This window comes from Onychomys torridus, chromosome X, assembly GCF_903995425.1.
Source record: "Onychomys torridus chromosome X, mOncTor1.1, whole genome shotgun sequence".
NCBI classification, from domain to species: Eukaryota; Metazoa; Chordata; class Mammalia; order Rodentia; family Cricetidae; genus Onychomys; species Onychomys torridus.
Genome location: NC_050466.1, coordinates 56278430 through 56298814, shown reverse-complemented (window position 1 = coordinate 56298814; position 20385 = coordinate 56278430). Strand labels below are relative to the sequence as shown.

Here is a 20385-nt window from a genome sequence, read left to right as displayed (position 1 = left end):
ACATATTTATTTTCATTGTCAATTGTTCAAAACAACATCCTGAAACACTCTTGCACAGCTGACAGACTTTCAGATAGAGAGGATCCAAAGTATAAATTTGGGGGATACATATGTCATATTGCTTTCTGTATTGGTTGTAATGATGTTGAATGGCATTGACTAATTCCATGACATAATTTTCACGGCAAAGGACGTTTGGAGATATCAGAGAGGTTATGGAATCCTGTAGCCACAAGTGTTGGAATAGGGTCCTTAAAGCTAGAAGAAAACATGGTTGAGAAACTCAATATACCTCATGGTATGTATGGTAAGTTGAGATAAAGTGGTCCAAGAGACAAAGGCCCCAACCTCATCTGGAGTCATGTGTCAGATATGTGCCAGCATTTTTCCGAGTCATCTCAACAAAATCACTTTACCTCATGTCTCCCCATCATTTCTCCTGCTCATTGAAGATGCTGCACACTCTCTTTCCTTCTGACGTGCTGATAATCATATAATGTCCAAGAAACACTCTGAGTTCCTCAAAAGGGGCACTCTGCAAATGTGAGCTCTCACAATTGCTTAATAAATTACATTAGGAATCAGGTCAGGCAAAACTGGCTCCTGACTTGTTTTGTAGCAGAATTCTTAGCTGCTAGAATAAGCTGGGCCCTCAAGGAAATGAGTACTACAACTTCTAGTCCCATTAAGACTCTGGGAAACTTTCTTGAATGAACCAGACACTTGTTTTAACTTAAGCTAAATGGTACACAGGACACAAACAAAATTGCTTCTTTTCTCTCCTTTCTACTGTTACCAAGATGGACATTATCTGATGAAAGATAAGATGATAGATTTAGATTCCAATTTAACATAAAGAGAAAATTGGGATGCATCGCTGATGCTAGGCCCTTACAGCTTGCCCTTTTCAACTTCAGAGTTTAGCCCAATATGTATTAGACAAGACTGTGTTCCTGAAAAGGTACATGTTATGTATTTGCTTTTTACTTTGACACCCTGCTATTAAGATGCCAATGAACTGCATATTTATAGTTTTTAAAAAAATCCACTGAAAAGTAAAGATAACATACCCTAAACAAGAAATTAAAGGGAACACACATACATACACACCTTTCTAAACTCTAGACTCAAAGCAAAAATTTTGTCGTAAATCTATACTGTATTTCCTATCAAGTCACCATCCAGTTGGCCCCTAGTGACAATATGGATTTGATTAGTAACTGTCACTTCCAATATCAACTTTCTCGGGGGACTTTGCATTCCCTTTTCTAAAATTTTTGTCCTGTCCCCTGGCCTCACAACCTTAGATCAGTTATACAGTTTCTGGTGCAGAAATAAGAATCTACACGTCATGCCTTGATGAATGTTCAGGTAACCTCCAGCATGGTTTCCAAAGTGAAACATTGTTGAAGGATACACCGTTGAGCATTCCTCTGCTCTTTGATAACCAAGAACACTTGATGCTGTTGCAAGTCTTGTCACCTCTGCTGTTGACAAGTTATCCTGCTCCCAGTCTAACCTCTTTAATTAAAGCTTCTGAAAGATACACAGACACATGCACACATAGGTATGAGTCAATAAATGGAAGGCATATATCTAATGGATACGTAAGAGGTATGTCTTGATAACATCATCAATTACCATTACTAGTCTATTCAATTTGATTGCTAACTGAAGGAGATATTCAGTGAACTCAGTTGGGTAAGGTAATAAAAGTAAATATCCCCCAAATATAGCATACTAACTTTTAAACCACAGCTCATATGAATGCTTTATTAGAAACAACAGACTCTTATTGTCCACTTCATTTCAGCTCCCTGAGGGCAAATCCAATAGCTGGATTAATTAAAAACGTGTCCTTCTATTTTTAATGCAGCTTGTAAAAGATCTCAGAGCCCTGGACAAGAGATTTACTAGGAACTAGTTAAATTTATAGTCACAAAAATCCATCCATTCCTTGTATGGAATACACATCACCAAAAGACACTGCCTACACCAGAGCTTTAATTTAAACACAGCACATGTAAAATGTTTTACAAGAGACAGTCCTACATTTTGCTAGGTATAACACATGGTTTAACTCAGATCTACCCCATCTCCTCCAGATCCTTCCCCAAGAGATGATGGTAGGTATGTGTGTTTAGAAAAGATTGAAGACAAATTCGGCATTTCCATTAGTCTTGTGCCCTTGAAAGCCATAGATTATTAGATTAAAAAAACAAACAGAAATTCTATTTCAAACCATTGATTGAATTCTCACAGTGAGATTACACCTTGAAAAATACACAGGTGACAAAGAGTAGATTTACTCATTCATGTAATCCAAACTTTTTATCATGACTCCAACTGAGAACACACTCATTTCAGGGAGAAAAAAATACAAGAAATATTTGGGTGCTTGGAGCTGAGAAAACATATCACCCTGTAGAGAAACAACCTGTAGATTATCCTAAAAGTGAGGGGCAAAGCAAAACCTCTTTCTTTCTGTTACCAAAACTCTGGCTAAGAAAATCTAAGTATCATATCATTCTCCAATTTGAGAGGTAACCCTCTCCTCCCCCATGCAATTTCCCTTTAGTATGTACGTCTCCATGGACAGCATACATTCATAGCTTACCTTTCACTTACTGGAGTCTGTTAAGGGTCCTTCCTAGCATATCCAGCAGGAATGCAAGATGATGCGTGCTCTTCACCCCCAAGTGGCATTTGACTCCACCTCATGCAATCACTCAATGCAGTATGGATGAATGGGCTAAGTTCAGGTTCACCGACCTACAGTGTCTTTATTCCTCATAGCACAGAACTAGAAAGCCAGTGAGCTCTGGCTGCTGCTGCCGCCGCCACTCTCCTCCTTTTCAAACTACTGGAAAAAGTGGGCTGCAGAAAGCTCTCTACTCACTCCCTCTCCTTCTGCTTGCTGTGTCAAAGTTAAAGCTGCAGCATTGAAAAAGAAGAACAAAGGGAAAATACAAGGCAAGCTGCCTCTGTGGAGGAGTTTTCTGTCCCAGCAAAACATTATTCAAGGCAGATTTCGGGGCAATATCCAAAGCCTGGGACCTTACTGACCCAAAACCCTAGAGCTAAATTGTGTAGGTACCTGGACCAGGCAGGCATTGGTCACCCCATCAGTGCCTCAGCAACATACCTGAGGAGTGCAATGAGGGCAGCAAATAAACATCCAATAACCAGCAGAGAATGAGGCCGACAGCTTAACCTTGCTCCTGCCTTCAATGATGCCAAAGTGTTCTGTTTGCTCAGGACTCTCCTTTTACCAACATTCAATTTGAATGAGCCAGGGCAAGTGCACTGCGCTCGTCAGCTCCTGAGAACAGGATGCATTTATGTGAAACACGAGGAGAATGCCTAATGCCAAGCCATCCTCTGCATTCCCAGGAGCTATTATTACAGGGCTAGCTTACATTGCACTGCAACTTCAAGCCAATGTTTCCTGAACACACTCACACACACCTCAAATGTTGTGATTGTTACATATTGAGGGAAGCACTTTCAAAAAGTTGCCATCTGCTCCCAGGGATAAGATTAAGAACCCTACTTGGAGTGAGCTGACTACCATTGTTTTTCTTCCATCTTTTCATCAGTGACATTTTAGGCTGAGAGAAGGATTGCCAAGGCCCTTTGGAATGGCACATTTATGCTGAGGAGGAACTGCTTTCTTTATTAGAAAAAAATTCCTTTATTAGAAAAAAATTGAGAAAAACAGAGAACCTTGGCTTTCACCCATCTTTAACATATAACATTAAGTAGAATCTTAATAAAAACATATTATCCAAAACATATGTGATCTTATATAACAATATAGCATGTGGTCACTCAGATACACATGGTTAACATAGTAGTGGCTTAGAATGACCTATTTGCAGCAGCAAGGGGAAGCAGCTCTCCTGGTACAGTTAGTTTTACATTTTTTCCTCATCTGAAGTAGATTGAATTACAAAGAGTTCATTGTTATGGTGGTTTCTTTCTTCTGAACATTGCCCTACAATTGGTTCAAAGATTCTGCTTTCTTCTGTGGGTCAAGAAACTATTATCAGACTGACAAGATAGCTCAGAGTAAAGATTCTTGATGACAGACTTCAAGACTTGAGTCCCTAGAGTCCACACAGAAAGAGAGAACCAACTCCTGAAAACTGTCCTCTGACACCCACACATGTCACACACACACCCCACCCCCACACCCACGTTTAAAAGAAGCAATTGGCTCACCATACTCAAGAGAATGCAAACTTACTCGGGAAACTCGTGAGAGAATGATGCGTGAAACCGTCGTGGTTTCATTCTTACAGTTGGTGTGATAAAACACTCTGGCAAAAGCTACTTAAAGGGTAAAAAGGGATTCTGTAGCTTACAATTCCAGGTGACAGTTCATCATGGCATCAAGGTGGTAGTAACTTGAAACTAGTCATATGCAAAGTGAAGAACAGAGAAAGAATGGGTTCATGCTCTGCTGTGGATATCGCTCTGTGTAAATAAAGTTCTGATTGGCCAGTGGCCAGGCAGGAAGTATAGGCGGGACAAGAGAGAAGAGAATTCTGGGAAGTAGAAGTCTGGGGAGAGACACCGCCAGCCGCTGCCATGAAAAGCAACATGTAAAGACACCGGTAAGCCACAAGCCATGTGGCAAAGTATAGACTAACAGAAATGGGTTAATTTAAGATAGAAAAGGAAGATAACAAGCAGCCTGCCATGGCTATACAGTTTGTAAGCAATATAAGTTTTTGTGTGCTTTCTTGGTTGGGTCTGAGCGACTGTGGGACTGGCGGGTAAGAGAGATTTGTCCTGACAGGGCCAGGCAGGAAAACTCAAACTACAAATGGCGTCCAACGTGTTGGCAAGAGTTTCCACCTAAAACCTGAGAAAAAAAGATTCTAAGACGGAGCTAAAAACAGCTTCCTAATTGTCTCTCTCAAGTTAGCGGCAGCCTGCAGGTTTGAGCTACTGTGGCGGGTTTCTGGCGTGTTTGTCTGACCTGCCCTGTGGTAGGAAGGAGGAATCTATAAGTGACACTTTACTCTGCTTCGTGGTGGATTTAGCCTTTGCTAGTTTAAAAAAAAAAAAAAAAAAAAGATTTCTGGGCTATGCGCTGCTTTGATAGAACTGCTTCTGATAGTTGATGGTACACATGGCTCCAGACCCAGAGCTGTTGGTAAACTGTACCACCGCCATGTTGGGAAACTGAGGTGGGTGGAGCCAGCAGCCACAGTGGCATTTCAGTCTTACAAAGATGGATATTACACAGAGAATCTGGTCTATGTTGTCTTTGGGATTTTTAACTACAAAAAAAGATTTGACCGTAAAAGCTGTTGAGTTAAACAAATAAGTAAATTTTAAAGGTACCTTGACTTCAAAATTTGGATATAAGGATATGTTGCTTTGGAAAAGAGTCTCTGCTTTTGTTTCCACAGAAAACCAAAGGCTGTGGATTTGTTCCAGATTAAGATACATCAGGTTTGATTAGCCAAGACCACCTGAAAGGTCTCCAATGACACCATGGCCCAGATGATCCAACATCCAGAATGCTTTCAAGGCAACTGGCTCAGAGGTTCACCCTCATGGACTACTCCATAATCCTAAAATTTTCTTTGTGTCCCCATAAGATACAGCGCCCCCCTCCAGCAGGAAGTAGTAAGAAAAACTACGCCCACATTCCCAAAATTATCAAGCTGGCTTTGGAGATGGAATTGGCTCAGTCCTTCTCTAAACCCAGACATACTGCTAAAAGAAAAGGTTAAGAGATTCTTGTGTCCCAAATCAGAAGAGCCCTCTGGTGTGGGACAGAGAAAAACCAATATTTTTATTTAAAGCAGTTTGATTATAAATGAGATCTCTTTCTAAAGAAGAAAAGGGGATATGATACAGATACAATAGGATGAAAGGGTAGATTAAGGAACTTACTTCTAAAGAGCAACAACTTGTTTAAAATGTTTTACATTCGTATAGATTTTAGTCTATTGATACAAACTTAAAGTTAATTTTGTTATACTGTGTGTATATTTCTAATCGCGTTGAAGGTATTATGTTTGTATAGCTCATTTTAAATTGAAATGGATAATTAAAAATAGATTAATAATTAGTCATCTATGATAATCATACTCGTAGCCATGTTAGTTAAGTCTTCTAGATATACATAGACATATTTCAGATAGATAGGTAATCTTCAAATACTTCAAAGACCTACAGAATATGGCATTTAAAATACTTTTAAAATTTAGACTTTCTGGAAAGTGAGACATGTCTGCTCCTGGCAACACTGATTTACTTCAGAGACGAGGATGGACATTGAAGACACTTCATATGGAGTTTATCTTCACCTTGGCAAAAACAGCCATTTGGGCAAGAAACTGTTCTTGCCTGGACTGCTCGATCAACTGGACATGCAGGACCACTAAACTTTGCTTGACAAAATGGTCCTTCAGGTTCCTGCTTCACAGAAGAAACTGCCAGACATTCTACAGGACACTGAGAGAAATGACCGAGAGACTCTAGCCCTGTGGGCTGAAGACAAATGCCCCAACATTACAAAGGAACATTAGGTGACTGTTCAGGCTGCCAGCTGTCTCTGTCTACCTTGCAAGACTCCCGAAAAATGCTTGCATCCTTCTCCTGGTTCTCAGGTAATATTATATCCTTCTGAGGTCTTTGATGTGGTTGAAGACTAGATAGTTATAATTTCCTCAGTTATGATAAAAGATAAGTTAGATATAAAACCTTAGATAGATAGGATATCTTCTTTAATATTGTAACTGTAATTCTTGCTTGATAATTGTTTTGTTATATGTAATTGTACTATGTAAAAGTTAAAACCTTCCTTAAAAAAAAAGAAAAGGGGAAGTGCTGTGGATATCGCTCTGTGTAAATAAAGTTCTGATTGGCCAGTGGCCAGGCAGGAAGTATAGGCGGGACAAGAGAGAAGAGAATTCTGGGAAGTAGAAGTCTGGGGAGAGACACCGCCAGCCGCTGCCATGAAAAGCAACATGTAAAGACACCGGTAAGCCACAAGCCATGTGGCAAAGTATAGACTAACAGAAATGGGTTAATTTAAGATAGAAAAGGTAGATAACAAGCAGCCTGCCATGGCTATACAGTTTGTAAGCAATATAAGTTTTTGTGTGCTTTCTTGGTTGGGTCTGAGCGACTGTGGGACTGGCAGGTAAGAGAGATTTGTCCTGACAGGGCCAGGCAGGAAAACTCAAACTACAATGCTCCTTTGCCAGTGCTCAGCTGGCTCTCTCCTTTTTGCTCAGTTCAAGGCTCAGCATATGAAATGGTGCTGCTCACATTCAGAGTGGGGCTTCCCACCTCAATTAACATAACTGAGACATCGCTCACAGGCCAACTCCCCCAGACAATCCCTCAGTGAGATTCTCTTGCCATGTGATTCTAGATTGTGCAAAGTTGACAATTAAAACTAACCATCATATAGATCTTTTTAGGAAGAGAATTAGTATATGTATATATGGAAGGAAGGGCGCTGGAATGGGAGGATTAAGTAGGGAGAGGAAGCGGATGGGGGTTGTGGGAGAGAATACAGGGAGAGAAAGCTAAAATTGAGGGCCATTTGAGAGGTAGTATGGAAACCTAATATAGTAGGAATTTCTAGTACCAGGATTGTGTTACATCTAACTGACTTGTTGGTCAAAGGTCCCTATGAAAATTCTCAAACAACACAGGCTGTTGCCATGACTATAGGTTGCTCTCCACAAACTGATGGCAAGGCTCCATTGCTGAAGGCAACATCTACACAACTCACTGGGCATGAAGATGTCTGGCTGGTGCTTACATAGAGCTTCCACCCTTACATTCTAGCATCCTTGGTACAGGAAGGCACTCTGCATGATGTCAAAAGAGAAACCTAAAAGCCAAGCCAGCCAAAAACCCTTTATCTACAATGATGCATGCAAGATATGCTAGCACAATAGTGGTACAAAACTTGTGGGAGTACCCAACCAATACCTGATTTGACTTAAGGACCACTCCATGAGATAGAACCCATACCTGACACTGTTTGGGTGACCAAGAACCTGAGACTAGATAGCCCAGGTACCTAGTGTAAAACCAAATAATACTGGCCTAAATAAAGAAAAAGTGGAGTGATTAATGATATTCTGCTATACTCATAGATCAGTGCCTTGTTCAGCCATCATCAGAGAGGCTTCCTCCTACATCAGAAAGGAACAAATGTAGAAACTCACAGCCAGAAATTATGCAGACAGTGAGAGACCTTGGAACACTCAGTCCTAAATGGAATTTCTCCATCAAATCCCTTTTCTCAGGGCTCAAAAAGCCCTGTGGAAGATGAGGCAGAGTGTAAGAGCCAGAGGGGATGGATGGCACCAAGAAAACAAGGTTCTGTATATCAACTGAGCAAAGCTCATGTGAACTCACAGAAACTGAAGCAGCATGCCTGAAACCTGCATAGGTTTGCACCAGGTTCTCTGTGTGTACATTAAAGCTTCCAGTTTAGTTTGTTGGTGATTCCTGAGTGTGTGAACTAGTGACTATATGATTCTTGTGCCTTCTCTTGGGTTCTTTTCCTTCTACTGGTTTGTCTTGTCCAATTTTATTTATTTATTGATTGATTGATTGATGGTTTTTCGAGACAGGGTTTCTCTGTGTAGCTTTGCACCTTTCCTGGAACTCACTTTGGAGACCAGGCTGGCCTTGAACTCATAGAGATCTGCCTGGCTCTGCCTCCTGGGTGCTGGGATTAAAAGCATGTGTTATCACCACCCTTTTTTTTTTTTTTTAAGAAATATTTATTTAGGGGTTAGGGATTTAGCTGAGTGGTAGAGCACTTGCCTAGCAAGCACAAGGCCCTGGGTTCGGTCCTCAGCTCTGGGGGAAAAAAAGATTTATTTATTTATTATGTATACAGAAGAGGGCAACAGATCTCATTACAGATGGTTGTGAGCCACCATGTGGTTGCTGGGAATTGAACTCAGGACCTCTGGAAGAGCAGTCGGTGCTCTTAACCTATGAGGCATCTCTCCAGCCCCTTGTCCAATTTATTGTTGATTGTTTTTTTTTGTCTCATTATATTTTATTTTGTTATTTTTTTTTAAAATGAATAAATCAATGAATCAATGAATGGAAACCTAGCCGTCAGTATAAAGGTTACCAAGTGAACTGTCATTTATACCTGCTGGGTAAAGGAAAATTAGTTTTCTCCAGTAAGAAAATGAAGTATTTTTACCAACATATAATGAATTTCAAAGGTGTTTTTAAATTTGTGTGTGTGTGTGTGTGTGTGTGTGTGTGTGTGTGTGTGTGTGTGTGCTTTTTTATTTGGCTACAGCTTGGTGGATTTTTCTTGGCTGGGAGATGGTGTGTTATTTTGTTTTCTTGGTTTTGGGTTTTTTGTTGCTGTTGTACTGGGTTTTTGCTTTTCTTGAGATAGGATTTAAAGTTGAGTGAGTCCGAACAGAGAGGGGATCTGGAAAGATTTCATGATGGGGAAGAATATCATCAAAATATATTTTTAAAAATTGTTTTAAAATAAACTAACCATCATAGAAATAAACTATAATTTAAAAAAATGAATTAATCCAATACAATGTGTGACAAAGGAAAGGTATTTCACATGACCAAGACTTCCACATGTAATTCTTAAGCTTCCTGAAACTCTTTAAATGTTCTCCTAGATCCAGATACTAAAGAGATAACTTACTATTATGATTATTCCTAGTAGACAGAGAGACATTAATGAAAAAAGAGAAGTTAACAGGATTAGAAATATGATAAAATATATATGTATATGCATAAAATTAATATTTAATTTTTTTCATTTTTATATGTATGGGTGTTTTGCCTGCATATATGTCTGTGTACTATGTATGTGCCTGGCGCCTGCCTATGTTGGCCAGAAGAGGAAATCAGAAACCTTGGAACTGGAGTTACAGATAGATATGAGCCATCATATGGGTTCTGGGATTCAAACTTGGGTCCTCTGGAAGTTGAGCCATTGCTCCTAATCATTGAGTTGTCTCTCCAATGTCAACACCACCCTCCAGTTTTTAAAATTACTTTCTGTCAACTTCTCTTTGAAACTATAGCCAATTTTCCTTCTATGAACTAAGAAACTGTGTACAGAATAGAGGGAAGTTGGAGGAAGATGCAGAGAGAGAGAGAGAGAACTAATAGTATAGGAATAAGTATTGAGTTACATAAATCTCATACCAGGGTCAATGAAAGATTAAAAATGTGTGATTAAGAGATTTTATAAATAGTTTTTAAATCACCAGATGAAAAATAAATTCTAGTAGAGTCTTAGACTCAACACAAAACCTAAGTATACACAGAGGGTTTCTAATCATAGCTCAGACATTTGAGGCCATTAATATATGCCAGGGAATTACGAGTGGTTATAGGGAAGGAGAAACAGATGCATATGTTAGCACCCATGATTAGAGTAGAAAATGTTCCCTTGAGCTCTCTTAGAAGAGAAGCAAGGTTTTTGTGATTACGATTGCTCACAGATAGCTGGGACAATTGGATGATGTGTTCCAGCATTTTGGAGGAATGTAGAGGCAGATGGTAGGAAATAATAACTAAAATTATCAACTCAAAACCCCCAAATGGATGGTGTTCTGTATGGATGGATTCCTGTATACTCATATAAGCATTTCTGAAATGCCTCTGGTAGACCATGCTCAGTGCTGCATGTTGGGGCTATAGGAATGCATAACAGGTCACACCTCACAGACCAGTTGGTACTCAGGCAATATAACTCAGGATGCTTTCCCTCATTTTGCAAAGAAATGACAATGGAGGACTCCACAAGAATTCCTGACTGCATCCAGCAGAAAAATCCCAGTGCTTCAAAACAGCTGGTACCTATCTGGCCAAATACATTGGGGAAAGGATCTGCGGAATAGCTAAGGATGTTTGAGTTCTAAGGCACCGGCCCAAATAGTGCATACTCAGCTCTCTCCCTGAGAGTAGCCAGCTGTAGCTGTACCCATACTGTTCCTCAGGACCCTCACACTGGTGTATTGCCTTTGGTTTCCTTTGATGGCAAAAGCAACTGTTCAAGTATAATCTAGATTATCAGTCAGTTGACCTTGGTATAGGGAGCTTAACCAGAATAACCTGAGTGGCCCTAATGTGACTGTGAGAGCTCTTGAATGCAGGAAGAAAGGGCAGAAGAGTCAGTCAGGGTGCTGTCAAGCATGAGAAGAATTTAGTCTACTGTAGTTGGCTTGGAGACAACAGGGTACCCATCACCTGAATCTAGACCTTAATCCTACATGTGTAAGGAACTGGATCAGCCAAGTACTGGTAAGCAAGGAAGAGCATCTGGGCACTGGAACCTGGAAGCCTAGGCCCAGCCAATGCATTGATTCCAGCATGGTTAAACCCTAAGCAGCAACTCTAACCATGACATACCATAGTTTTGACTTAGAAACACTGTGACATGGTAAGTGCCTAAGGTATTAATGACTAAATTTGTCTCACAGCAAAACATAAGCAAGTGACCCTGTTGTTTTCCAGATGTTTTCCATTCATCTGGCTCACTGACAGGAAAGGAGATCCTGACCCAAGCCACAGATGTCACAGGGAATGAGCAAGGTGAGCCTAGAAAGAAACTGATTCAGTATGGGGACATTCAGAGATGGGGTACTAAGTAGATGGCAAAACCAAATGAAGTGAGGTACCAGGAGTGGAGGAGAAATGTAGGGACACAGTGGGGTGACAGGGATATTCAAGCTGCCAGAGTAATGTGTATACCATTCCTAAGGAAAACTCTGCCCCATCAACTCTCAAGATGTCAGTGAGTATATGAAGACGAGATCTGCCTCCTGTGATACTGATTATATACCCGACTCTACTTCAGTACTCTTGTATTTAATCTTTCTCCAATGTAGTGATGCTTTTCCCTTCTTAGATTGTACTCTCCCCTCTTTTTACATTGTGCTTTACTAATTATGCAGATTATTGTCTATTTGGCACTCCCTACACTTTTGCTCCTCAGGTTAGAGCATTGCCCAACTGGAGAACTTGCAATACTGGGTGGACAGTGAGGGCTCAGAGGAGCGATGTGGCTCAGGACACATCAGGGAGTTATCAATCCCAGCTAACTAATGAGTGTGCGAATATGGATAGCATAGGCTTCAAGAAAATGGGGTCATTTTAATTCAGGAGCTCAATAGAAGAGCTCTCATTTCTCTCCAATCACAGACTTCAATATAAAACTGTATAGATAATGGTGTGTCTGTATGAATTGGTAACTCAACTCCTAAGCTTATCACCAGAAAAAATTAATAAAGTTGCAAAAAGATTGATGATGTTCTCTCAGCCTGTCTAAAATATCAATCCATCTGATTCATACCACTTGGGAAGCTAAGATGGGAGGGTTGGCAAGATTTCAGGGCAAGCCTGGGCTACACCTAGTTCCAAGACAGTCTGGGCTCCAGGATGAGATCCTGTACCAGCAAACCAAAATAAATAGACTAATTAAGTAATTAATAACTTCATCACTGAATTCAAATCATTTCATTGTACATGTATCTCTAGAGCCCTTACTTTGGGCATCCACACAGCTATAAAGAAAGCTGAATTGAGCTTAAGGCTTTGGTAAAATTCAGAGAAAAAAATAAGTGAACATTAGGAGCTTGTTAGCCCAGAGAGGTAAAATGACTTCTGCAACTTCCAGAAACTGCCATGCACCTTTCAGGGACTAACAACTGGCAGATGTGACATGAGTGACAGAATGGTCACAAAAGCCTTTGTTCCTCCTTTGAAAGGTTACCACCTTTGTGGACTTAATTTTCTTCCCTGATAAAGTGACACTGGTCTCCAAAATGGTGCTCACAACAAAACAGCTACTGAGTGGATGACTTCAGATTTAATTGGATCATTTTTACCCTACAGGGGATTTGTTTCCCTTGGAGGAGACCACATAGTTTGGGTTTGTATTATTTACAAAATGATTTGTCCCACTGGCTTCTTTGCTTTGTTAGCTGGAAAATAATATTATTCTATTGTCAGATGGGGACTAATTCCTTCTCTCTGTGAGAGACTTGACACAAAAGGTATTCCCAGGGCCAACTGAAACCAGCAGGTAAAAGGAAAGAAAGAAACGGTGAGGGAGAGAGGGAGGGAGGAAGGAAGGAAAGAAGGAAAGAAAAGAAATGAAAAGAAAAAATGAAGCCAGCAGGAAGAAGCTGTTACAAACCTTGATCAAAACAGAGGAAAAGTATATGCCATTTACTTTGATAAACTTGCAGCATTTATTATCTGGGACTGGGGTATTTAAAGAGCAAACACTTTTAGAGTTGAAGTAATCAGCCTCTGATTATTGCTTAATGACTGAACTCTCTCTTGAAGGCTCCATAATAATTAAAATGCAAAAAAGGGGAGGGGAGGAAATGTCATAGGAGAATTTAAATTTTTAAACACCCAAGTTAAAGCATGTGAAATGTAATATTCTGTCTGCAAAATGAGTTATTTCCTTTTCACTAAGCAGTCAGTTAAAACTCCACTAATTCAACAGAGCAAAGTGCGTGAGTCAGCCCACCTCGAGAAAAAATGAAGCCATGCATATTGTAATAATGCACTTGATTTTAGAAGTTCAAGTCAAAATTATTCAAGGATTTTACACTCTGCACCTGAAGAAGACTAAAATGTAAAGAAATTGTCCTTTATTTGCAGGATAATCGGGTGAGGCAACTGCTGAAGAGAAGCTGTGGAAATGTTCTCTCAGCTCTAAAATTCTTGCACACTAACTCATCGCTGTGACCAAACATCCAACCTTAAGCAACCTAGGGGAGGAAATATTGTTTGTGACTCACAGTTTGAGGGCAAATTCATCATGGAGAAACATGGCAGCAAGAAGAGTTTTCAGCTGTAGTAGCAGCGTACAACGCTGGTTGCTCACATCTTGGTAGATCAGGAAGCAGAAAGCACAGGACTGGAAGCAAGGTCCACTTCCAGCAACCTACTTCTTCCAACTAGGTCCCACATGTCAAAGGATCCACACCCTCCAGAAACACTGTCACTAGCTGGTGACCAAGGGTTAAACTCCATAAGTGTAAACTATGGGTGATATTTCATACCTACCCATAACAATATGGTGGCACCCAATGATCAGTGATCAGTCTATCAACTCTCTGCCTCCCTGAGAAATAGACCCAGGGAGATGGTAAAGTCCCACCACATTTTACTTCAGCACAGATGCCTTCATTTCACAGAATGATATCATTTTCATCACCCGTAGCTCAGCCTGTTTTGAAAACTGATGTCAAACTTGGTTAACAATGAGTCTGGCTATCTGGCAGCATAAAACAAAAAGAAAGGAGCACCCTGTCTGAGCTGAGAAGCCAGCATGCCTACTTGATCTTTACAGCTGTACTCAGATCCAAACACTTACTACACTGGACAGTAACAGATGCCTGTGGCAGGACACAGAGGAACAGCATTGTAGTTGGATCCATGAGAAAATGCAATGACTACATCTCAACCAGGGTTTCAGCCTATTATCCTGGCTGGAAGGTCTCCCCACAGCTGCTGTAATGGAATAATTTAAACCCCTAAGGTCTGGTCCTGATGCAATTGGAAGCAAGGTTCACCTGTGACCTGAGCATCAGGATTTAAAAAACAAAACAAGCCAGGTGGTAATGATGCATGTCTTTAATCCCAGTCCTCAGGAGGCAAAAACAGGCTAATCTTTGTAAATCCAAGGCTAGCCTGGTCTATATATCGAGTTCCAGGACAGCCAGGGCTACACAAGGAAACTGTCTTGAAAAAACAAAACAAACAAACATCAAACAAAAAAAAATTTTTTTACGGGGTTGGGGATTTAGTTCAGTGGTAGAGCATAAGGCCCTGGGTTCGGTCCTCAGCTCAAAAAAAAAATGTTTTTACATATTAATTTGCCTTTTTTGTTTTCTTTTCTTTTTCTTGTTTTGTAGAGTCAGATTCTACAGGCTAGGCTAGCCTGGAACTCATTATGTATCCTAGACTGGCCTCAGCAACATGACAATCCTCTTGCCTCAGCCTTGCACATGCTAGAATTACAGGTGTGAATCACCATGCCTGGTAATATTATTTTATTTTTTCCTAAGTGCTTCTAATATTCAAAGGAGATTGAGAAAAAACAGAGTAATACTGACAGTTTTCTGGCAAGTTCCATAAGTTAGCAAACATCAAACCTTAGGAAGTTGCTTTGTAGCTACTGTTAATATAACCACAATACAGGAAATTTATATTTAATAAATAACAAAACACTGACTCAAGCAGGGTGTTCCTTGCCTATAATCTTACCACTGGGGAGTCAGCTGCAGCAGATGACTGCAAGTTCAAGGCTATCCTGGCCTACATAGCAAGACCTTGTTCCCCTCTCCCAATTAGCTAATTATTTTTAAAACAGTAACTCAGGAAATATCAATGGAACTAAGGATTGCTTGAGATGAACACAACACGATGAGTAGGATAAATAATTATTTGATGAATAGCAGGGCTGAGGATTGGGGAGATAGCCCAGAAGGGAAAATGCTTGCTGCTTAAAAATAAGGTCTTAGTTTGGAGCCCTGACATTCCCATAAAAGCTGCGGGGATGAGTGCCTATAACCTTAGCACTAGTAGCAGACAGGCAGCTTTCCCCAAACAATGAGCTCCTAGTTCAGTGAGAAATCCTGTCTCAAGAAATAAGGTGCACACCAGGGTAGTGGTGCACACCTTTAATTCCAGAACTGGGAAAGCAGAGGCAGAAAGATCTCTCTAAGTTCCAGGACAGCCTGGCCCTACAGAGTGAGTTCCAGGACAGCCAGAGGCACACAGTGAGACCTTGTCTCAAACAAAAACAAAACCAAAAAATGAACCAGACAAAAAATAATGTGTAGAAATGATTGAGGATCTGACATCAACCTCTAGCTTCCACATGTATGTGTGCTTAGGCAAGTGTGTGTACACACACGTAGGAGACATGACTAAACATACAGATACAGACATAGACACACACACACACACACACACACACACACACACACACACACGACATTTTTAAAAGAAGTGCAAGTCTAGTCCTTAGAAAGGATCTCAGTGTTTATTATATGACACTATTTTACACCTCTTAATATTTTGGCTTGCTTGATAAAACAGAATGTTCAGCCAAATATGAATTTCTGATAAATAATAAACATTGTGGGTCCATGCATAACTTAAAAATATATGTTATGTCCCAAATCCTGCATGATTCATATGTATACTAAAATTATTTACCTAGAAATAAAGCTCATTCTGTATGCTGTATTTTGTTTGTTTGTTTGTTTTGAGACAGGGTTTTTCTCTGTAGTTTTGGTGCCTGTCCTGGATCTCCCACTGTAGACCAGACTGGCCTTGAACTCACAGAGATCTGCCTGCCTCTGCCTCCTGAGTGCTGGGATTAAAGGCGAGCACCACCACCGCCAGGCCTGTATGCTGTATTTTTATTTGCAATATGTGGGTACTCTGTTCATAATAAATCCTGAATCCTACATGTCCTCAGGAGCACATATACTGATCTCATGTGTTAGCCACTATGCAAACATTGAGCAAACTGTGGCACATTTAATTTTTTCAGAAACTACTGCTATACAGATCTGGAGGTAGCCTCTGGCACATAATAAAGAGATCTTAAATGGGTGCAATCTTTACTATCCTGACATTCTAGCAACTTGCACACAGGAAGTCTTTGAAATCTCATTTATATCCAAGAGTTCTGCAACTATGGATTTAATCAACTCAGGATCAAAAATTTCTACAAAAAAACCCGAACATTCAAAAGAATCACAAAAGCACAATTTGAACTGACTGTAAGGTGAGAACATATAGACATACCTTGTCCTTCTCTCTAAAACTTACCCAAGCACTGTTTGCCTGGAGTCTAATTTGTGTGCAGTGTAGCCAGGCCCTACATAGCTGCCTCTGCATTGAACACATAGCAAGTTTATTGTCATTATTCCTTAAACATATGAGTATAGCAAGAATTTATATAGCATTAAAATTGTATTGGGTATTATAAGTAAGCTAGAGATGATTTAAAGGATACTAGAGGACTATCATAAATACCACAGGGCTTTAGAATACACAGCGGCCACTTCAGAATCTGTGGGCTTAGGTATGTTTGAGGGAGTCCTAGAAGAAATGCCCCACTAATGCTGAAGGTGACCATACTCAGACTAAAACAACAACAACAATAACAAAACAGAAGCTGGGGAGATGGCTCCATGGGTAAAAGCACTTGCTGTGCAAACTTCACCACCTGAGTTCAAATCCCTGTTGGCCAGGTCAAAAGCTGGCTATTCCAGCACTCCTATGGTAAGACAGAAGATGGAGACAGGAGCGAATTACTAATCAGCAAGCCTGGAGTATGCTGCAGAGTGACAGAAATAAGATACCCTGCCTCAAAACTAGGTAGAAGATGAGAACCAAGGACAAAAGTTGTCCTCCGACCTCCACATGTATGCCACAGCCTGATCACACCTGTACACACAGAAAGACATATGCACACACAAATAAAAACATCTTTAACTAAATAAAAGCAAAATGAACTCAATACAGGAGTTAAGAAATTTTGTTTCATGAACAATGGCTAATTGGGGACATCTAGTCTAATGGAGAAGGGAGTGAGGGAGTGAGGGAGTTTTATAACAAAACTGAAGTTGAAGATGGCCAGTACATGACAATTTAGTAGAAAGCATGACTAGAAATGGCTTAATAGCAAAGATGAAAAGGAAAACAATCTTTTTCTTTGTTCTTAGTCTATTAACAGCTGCATGTTTTCTTAGAGAGGAAATACCCCACCTGACCTCGAGAATGAGATTCATGGTTTATTGTTTGTTGTGACACTAGGGATAGAAGGACATTGCAGATGGTAAACAAACACCCTGGCATGGAGCAATAAACCCCAAACCCTTCTATGCCAGTGTATTAATTAATCAATAAGACTCCTGGGACAACATAGGAGAGCATGTCACTGAAAGCAACAGAAGCATTCAGAATTACATATGCAGTCCGGGATGATACCATACAGCAGCCAAGAAGCACACGCTAAGAATATGTGTGAGGAAGAAAGGCTGGCCTCTAATAGTTTTAGAAACTTTAATGGATATAATTACAGCTTATTGTTTTCCAGGATCTTTTTTTTTTTGTTGTTGTTCCTATGTAATGTATTTTCCCATGCTTCAGGTCACTTAGAACATTTTTTTTCCCAGCAACTTCCCGTCTCTCCTTTTCGGGGAGGTGATTTCCCCTAGCACAGGGGCTGGAACCTAAAGAGGCACTGCTCTGGACTCCTTCATGTAGCTCTAGGCAGCCCTGCCTTTGCACTTACTCCTTGCCAAGGCCAAGGACAGAGGGAGCAGCCTTATCCTGTGAACAATCTAGATGAAAGAGCCAGAATAATATCCAACTGCTTTGGCTTGTTCTTTTTGTTACTCTTTTTTCATTTGCTTTCTCAGTTTGAAAATTTTAAATGAAGGAAACAATTGGAAGCAAATGCCCTCTGGACTTGTTGCTGTGTGGATTGTATTTATTATTGAAGAGAATAGAGAGGTTTGTTTTTGTTTGTTTTTTCCTTCTTCTGTTTCTTTGGAAAATTTTGAGGAGTGTAAAAGAAGTTACTCAATACTAGAAAATTATTTTTTGTGCAAAAGTTTAGGCCAGTTGAGAACACTTCCTTTAAGGATATTGTCAAGAAAAACAATGAGGTAATAGGGAAAGGAGAGAAACTATGTTCAACAAACAATATAGACATATACAAAAAGCTTGCAAAAAACAAATTGATAAAATAAACAAACATAAGGAAATAAATGTTGATGAAGATGCAGAAGAAGGGGAATCCTTATTTGCTATTGGTGAGAATATAAACTTGAGAACCCAGTATAAAAAATCAGTATGGAGGTTGCTCAAAGAAATAAAATAAGCATATGAGCCAGTTATAGAATGCTTGAGGATATTGAAGGACTCTAAGTCTTCCCGCAGAGAGACCTGCACATCCATGTTTACAGATGCATTATTCACAATTGCAAGAGAATGGAACCATCCTAGAGGGTCATCAACAAAAAAAACATAAAGACAATGTTGTACACAGACATGAGGGAAATTTATATAGCCATAGACAATATGAAATCATGCCATTTTCAGGATGTTGGGTAGAAGTAGAAATAACTATGTAGAATGGAATTAGACAGACTTAAAATTGTGCGTGCGTGTGTGTGTGTGTGTGTGTGTGTGTGTGTGTGTGTGTCTGTCTGTCTGTCTGTGTACATGTGTATACATATGCATGTATGTGTGTAGGTTGTGAAACTAGAAAAAGGATCATGGAGGGGAGGAAGAGACCTTAAGGGAGGGGAAAAAGAGAGAGTAGTGGAATTGGTTTGGCACAAAATTTGAAAGAGCAATGAATTGGGGTGAGGAAGGGAACAAGCCAGAGGGGAGCAGAGGGCACTAAGTAGGGTAGTAAGGGAGAAGAAAATGAGAACAAAGTATAATAACACACACACACACACACACACACACATATATATATGTATATATATATATATATATATGGAAATGTGTTATGAAACCCATTGTTTGGCATGCTAACTTAAAAACTTTAAACATACTCATTTGTTTTAGAAAAACATAGATAGATAGATAGATAGATAGATAGATAGATAGATAGATAGATAATACATACATAATACATACACAGAAATAATGATGTGTATATACATGTACATATATATCATAGATAAAATATTGTGTATATTTGTATAATACAGGGAATGAAGACAAGATGTCTGCATTGACTCAGAACATTACCTATAATTAAGTCAATACTGAATAACTTGATCTGTTTGAACTTGCCTTCATCCTCCAATCCCAATCTCTAGTCACAGCTCACATCAAAATGTTTGTTGAGCCTATCAGACATGTTGGGGAACTTTTCTACAAGAAGAATGTTCTCAATTATCACCCCAAGGTCCACATTGCTTGCAGGTTTGAGCTCCAGGGTGGTAGTGTTAAGAGAATTGAGAGGTAGGGAGCATTAGGTGGTCCTTATGTCCTTAAGTGTACACCCTCAGAAGACACTGTGGAACTTTTTGGTGGTTTTCACAAGACCCCACAAGTTCTGGGAAGCCTGTTGTTACATGAGCAAGGCTGACACCTACTGCTCTCTCTGCATCCTGGCCCCAAATGTGACTCATTACTTTAACATAAGCTCCTGCCAATGCCAGCTACCATTTTCTGCGAGATGCTCAACAGAACTGTGCTAATACGGGTCCTGTGCCCTAAATCCTCCAAATCGTGAGCTAAATAAATATTTTTTCTTTGTAACGCTATCTGCTTCAGCTATTTCAATACAGTGATAAAATTCTAATAAAATATCCAGTGATCATATTA

General features: G+C 39.9%; 1 protein-coding gene across 7 annotated transcripts in view; it reads right to left on the bottom strand.

Annotated features, from left to right (window-relative positions):
• The window catches only part of Frmpd4 (FERM and PDZ domain containing 4), a 914754-nt gene that overhangs the window by 352276 nt on the left and 542093 nt on the right, over positions 1-20385 (bottom strand). The window contains exon 1 of one of the 7 annotated variants that reach the window (XM_036174318.1): positions 2618-2857. The exons of the other annotated variants lie outside the window; for them this stretch is intronic. The gene's annotated coding sequence lies outside the window, so the exon portion shown is untranslated. Of the gene's footprint in view, positions 1-2617; positions 2858-20385 lie in introns of those variants that run through there. 7 annotated transcript variants of the gene reach the window in all.